General features: G+C 45.4%; 1 protein-coding gene across 1 annotated transcript in view; it reads right to left on the bottom strand.

Moving 5' to 3' along the window:
• Window positions 1-6,001, bottom strand: part of LOC109886088 (guanine nucleotide-binding protein G(olf) subunit alpha) — a 117,698-nt gene that overhangs the window by 108,111 nt on the left and 3,586 nt on the right. The gene's annotated exons all lie outside the window — the stretch shown is intronic.

Here is a 6,001-nt window from a genome sequence, read left to right as displayed (position 1 = left end):
CCGATGGTCACCCTGAAAGAGCTCCAGAGTTCCTCTGTGGAGATGGGAGAACTTTCCATAAGGACAACCATCTCTGCAGCACTCCATCAAACAGGCCTTTATGGTAGAGTGGCCAGACGGAAGCCACTCCTCAGTAAAAAGGCACATGACAGCCCACTTGGAGTTTGCCAATAGGCACCTAAAGGACTCTCAGACCATGGGAAACAAGATTCTCTGGTCTGATGAAATCAAGATTGAACTCTTTGGCCTGAATGCCAAGTGTCATGTCTGGAGGAAACCTGGCACCGTCTCTACAGTGAAGCATGGTGGTGGCAGCATCATGCTGTGGGGATGTTTTTCAGCGGTAGAGACTGGGAGACTAGTCAGGATGGAGGGAAAGATGAACGGAACAAAGTACAGAGAGATCCTTGATTAAAACCTGCTCCAGCGCTCAGGACCTCAGACTGGGGAGAAGGTTCACATCCCAACAGGACAATGAGCCTAAGCACACAGCCAAGACAACGCAGGTGTGGCTTCGGGACAAGTCTCTGAATGTCCTTGAGTGGCCCAGCCAGAACCCTGACTTGAACCCGATCGAACATCTCTGCAGCCAGCCTACTTTTCTGGGCGTAGCCAGCCTACTTTTCTGTTCTTAGCCAGCCTACTTTTCTGGGCGTAGCTAGCCTACTTTTCTGGGTGTAGCCAGCCTGCTTTTCTCTCTACTTTTCTGGGTGTAGCCAGCCTGCTTTTCTCTCTACTTTTCTGGGTGTAGCCAGCCTGCTTTTCTCTCTACTTTTCTGGGTGTAGCCAGCCTGCTTTTCTCTCTACTTTTCTGGGTGTAGCCAGCCTACTTTTCTGGGCGTAGCCAGCCTACTTTTCTGGGCGTAGCCAGCCTGCTTTTCTCTCTACTTTTCTGGGTGTAGCCAGCCTACTTTTCTGGGCGTAGCCAGCCTACTTTTCTGGGTGTAGCCAGCCTGCTTTTCTCTCTACTTTTCTGGGTGTAGCCAGCCTGCTTTTCTCTCTACTTTTCTGGGTGTAGCCAGCCTACTTTTCTGGGCGTAGCCAGCCTACTTTTCTGGGCGTAGCCAGCCTACTTTTCTGGGTGTAGCCAGCCTGCTTTTCTCTCTACTTTTCTGGGTGTAGCCAGCCTGCTTTTCTCTCTACTTTTCTGGGTGTAGCCAGCCTGCTTTTCTCTCTACTTTTCTGGGTGTAGCCAGCCTGCTTTTCTCTCTACTTTTCTGGCTGTAGCCAGCCTACTTTTCTGGGCGTAGCCAGCCTACTTTTCTGGGCGTAGCCAGCCTACTTTTCTGGGCGTAGCCAGCCTACTTTTCTGGGCGTAGCCAGCCTACTTTTCTGGGCGTAGCCAGCCTACTTTTCTGTTCTTAGCCAGCCTACTTTACTGGGTGTAGCCAGCCTGCTTTTCTCTCTACTTTTCTGGGCGTAAAATGCTAGATTAACTTTAAACAAAACATTAGGAAATGTAGCTGGCTACATTCTTTCCATGATAGACATTAGAAATATGACGGCCACACATAAGTTTGCAAAAAAAGACCTTGCTTTTTCATTGTATTTACTTGTGTGGCTGCCAGCCAAATAGCATCGCACTTCTGCTATCTGATGAAAAGGAAGCTTTTTTATGTTGAATGTGTTGCACTAATGTGTTTTCTGTGAAGGAAAACTATAGTTGTACGTCCCTGATCACTGTATTGAAGCAAAATAACACTGACTTTCAAATTAAACACGACCCCTGTCAACACACAGCTGGACTCTCCTGTTCCCACTTCCTCCCGTCGTGCTATTTACAAACAAACACGTGACAGGAACCGCTGTCCTGGGGAACTATGATACATTATGAAAAGTAAGAGGTGAAATGAAGAACAGATTCATCTCCTAACGTACTGCACAAGTTGACTGTAGGTATTTACTTTAAAAAAGTATCAATTCTACAAATTATCAAGAAATTTAAATAAAATAGTTTCAAATGGTATAGAAAAACCATCCCGTGGCTATTCCCAAATCCCCCGGATTACAGTATATACGGAATAACAGCGACCAAGCCTAATGGAAGACCTGGAGTCTATCAAGGAGAGGAACTCAAATGGGCTCTCTGCTTAAATGTAGTTTAGGGCCGTATGTATCAAGCATCTCAGAGTAGGAGTGCTGGTCTACGATCAGTTTTGCCATTTTTATCAACATAGAGACATAGTCCTCCACTACTATGTTAAAACTGATTGGGCAATAAATAACTTATTCGTTAATAAGTCTATCAACTAGTTATAAACCCTTAACAACCCCCTTGAAAAGAGTGTTGTCCCATGCTTTTGTACTGTAATGAATAGCCTGTGATCCTTCCTATTTGCCTCCACATAGATTACCAGTGTTGAGTAAAACAGGGTTCTCCACATAAATTACCAGTGTAGTGAGTAAAACAGGGTTCTCCACATAGATTACCAGTGTAGTGAGTAAAACAGGGTTCTCCACATAGATTACCAGTGTAGTGAGTAAAACAGGGTTCTCCACATAGATTACCAGTGTAGTGAGTAAAACAGGGTTCTCCACATAGATTACCAGTGTAGTGAGTAAAACAGGGTTCTCCACATAGATTACCAGTGTTGAGTAAAACAGGGTTCTCCACAGATTACCAGTGTTGAGTAAAACAGGGTTCTCCACATAGATTACCAGTGTTGAGTAAAACAGGGTTCTCCACATAGATTACCAGTGTTGAGTAAAACAGGGTTCTCCACATAGATTACCAGTGTAGTGAGTAAAACAGGGTTCTCCACATAGATTACCAGTGTAGTGAGTAAAACAGGGTTCTCCAGATAGATTACCAGTGTAGTGAGTAAAACAGGGTTCTCCACATAGATTACCAGTGTAGTGAGTAAAACAGGGTTCTCCACAGATTACCAGTGTAGTGAGTAAAACAGGGTTCTCCACAGATTACCAGTGTAGTGAGTAAAACAGGGTTCTCCACAGATTACCAGTGTAGTGAGTAAAACAGGGTTCTCCACATAGATTACCAGTGTAGTGAGTAAAACAGGGTTCTCCACATAGATTACCAGTGTAGTGAGTAAAACAGGGTTCTCCACATAGATTACCAGTGTAGTGAATAAAACAGGGTTCTCCACATAGATTACCAGTGTAGTGAGTAAAACAGGGTTCTCCACATAGATTACCAGTGTAGTGAATAAAACAGGGTTCTCCACATAGATTACCAGTGTAGTGAGTAAAACAGGGTTCTCCACATAGATTACCAGTGTAGTGAGTAAAACAGGGTTCTCCACATAGATTACCAGTGTAGTGAATAAAACAGGGTTCTCCACATAGATTACCAGTGTAGTGAGTAAAACAGGGTTCTCCACATAGATTACCAGTGTAGTGAGTAAAACAGGGTTCTCCACATAGATTACCAGTGTAGTGAATAAAACAGGGTTCTCCACATAGATTACCAGTGTAGTGAGTAAAACAGGGTTCTCCACATAGATTACCAGTGTAGTGAGTAAAACAGGGTTCTCCACATAGATTACCAGTGTAGTGAATAAAACAGGGTTCTCCACATAGATTACCAGTGTAGTGAGTAAAACAGGGTTCTCCACATAGATTACCAGTGTAGTGAGTAAAACAGGGTTCTCCACATAGATTACCAGTGTAGTGAGTAAAACAGGGTTCTCCACATAGATTACCAGTGTAGTGAGTAAAACAGGGTTCTCCACATAGATTACCAGTGTAGTGAGTAAAACAGGGTTCTCCACATAGATTACCAGTGTAGTGAGTAAAACAGGGTTCTCCACATAGATTACCAGTGTAGTGAGTAAAACAGGGTTCTGCTAGTGATCTGAAATGAAAAGTCATTATCATAACTGAAAAGACACTCAAGAAGACGTCTCCAGTTAAGTCTTGTATTCTACGACTTCATGTTGATGTCTTTGATAGAAGCCACTGGCTTCTCTGAGTGGAAACTTTGGCCCTCTAGTAATGAAAACCACAGCCCCCCCCCCCCCTCCCCCCCATCTGAACAGTTACAGTCCAATCCCCCCCATCTGAACAGTTACAGTCCAACCCCCCCCCCCCCATCTGAACAGTTACAGTCCAACCCCCCCCCCCCCATCTGAACAGTTACAGTCCAACCCCCCCCCCCCCCATCTGAACAGTTACAGTCCAACCCCCCCCCCCATCTGAACAGTTACAGTCCAACCCCCCCCCATCTGAACAGTTCAGCTGTTTCAAAGAGAGATAGAAAGAGGAATAAGGTGGACACCCAGTGATTTATAACGTCCTGATGAAGCCATCTTTCCCACACCACTGACACTTAGTAAAATACTGTATGGACATATAAAAGGCCCCTATGTATAAAGACTAGGGTGGATGGTTGGCCCCTATGTATAAAGACTAGGGTGGATGGTTGGCCCCCATGTATAAAGACTAGGGTGGATGGTTGGCCCCCATGTATAAAGACTAGGGTGGATGGTTGGCCCCTATGTATAAAGACTAGGGTGGATGGTTGGCCCCCATGTATAAAGACTAGGGTGGATGGTTGGCCCCCATGTATAAGGACTAGGGTAGTGTGGATGGTTGGCCCCTATGTATAAAGACTAGGGTGGATGGTTGGCCCCCATGTATAAAGACAAGGGTGGATGGTTGGCCCCCATGTATAAAGACTAGGGTGGATGGTTGGCCCCCATGTATAAAGACTAGGGTGGATGGTTGGCCCCCATGTATAAAGACTAGGGTGGATGGTTGGCCCCCATGTATAAAGACTAGGGTGGATGGTTGGCCCCCATGTATAAAGACTAGGGTGGATGGTTGGCCCCCATGTATAAAGACTAGGGTGGATGGTTGGCCCCCATGTATAAAGACTAGGGGGGATGGTTGGCCCCTATGTATAAAGACTAGGGTGGATGGTTGGCCCCCATGTATAAAGACTAGGGTGGATGGTTGGCCCCCATGTATAAAGACTAGGGTAGTGTGGATGGTTGGCCCCCATGTATAAAGACTAGGGTGGATGGTTGGCCCCCATGTATAAAGACTAGGGTGGATGGTTGGCCCCTATGTATAAAGACTAGGGTGGATGGTTGGCCCCCATGTATAAAGACTAGGGTGGATGGTTGGCCCCCATGTATAAAGACTAGGGCGGATGGTTGGCCCCTATGTATAAAGACTAGGGTGGATGGTTGGCCCCCATGTATAAAGACTAGGGTGGATGGTTGGCCCCCATGTATAAAGACTAGGGTGGATGGTTGGCCCCCATGTATAAAGACTAGGGTGGATGGTTGGCCCCCATGTATAAAGACTAGGGTAGTGTGGATGGTTGGCCCCTATGTATAAAGACTAGGGTAGTGTGGATGGTTGGCCCCTATGTATAAATACTAGGGTAGTGTGGATGGTTGGCCCCTATGTATAAAGAGTAGTGTGGATGGTTGGCCCCTATGTATAAAGACTAGGGTAGTGTGGATGGTTGGCCCCTATGTATAAAGACTAGGGTAGTGTGGATGGTTGGCCCCCATGTATAAAGACTAGGGTAGTGTGGATGGTTGGCCCCTATGTATAAAGAGTAGTGTGGATGGTTGGCCCCTATGTATAAAGACTAGGGTAGTGTGGATGGTTGGCCCCTATGTATAAAGACTAGGGTAGTGTGGATGGTTGGCCCCTATGTATAAAGACTAGGGTAGTGTGGATGGTTGGCCCCCATGTATAAAGACTAGGGTAGTGTGGATGGTTGGCCCCTATGTATAAAGACTAGGGTAGTGTGGATGGTTGGCCCCTATGTATAAAGAGTAGTGTGGATGGTTGGCCCCTATGTACAGTGGGGCAAAAAAGTATTTAGTCAGCCACCAATTGTGCAAGTTCTCCCACTTAAAAAGATGAGAGGCCTGTAATGTTCATCATAGGTACACTTCAACTATGACAGACAAAATAAGAAGGAAAAAAAACCAGAAAATCACATTGTAGGATTTTTTATGAATTTATTTGCAAATTATGGTGGAAAATACGTATTTGATCAATAACAAAAGTTGCTCAATAC

Source organism: Oncorhynchus kisutch, linkage group LG27 (assembly GCF_002021735.2).
Source record: "Oncorhynchus kisutch isolate 150728-3 linkage group LG27, Okis_V2, whole genome shotgun sequence".
Classification (NCBI taxonomy): Eukaryota; Metazoa; Chordata; class Actinopteri; order Salmoniformes; family Salmonidae; genus Oncorhynchus; species Oncorhynchus kisutch.
The sequence above is the reverse complement of the archived record's forward strand: the minus strand, read 5'-3'. Positions and strand labels throughout refer to the sequence as shown.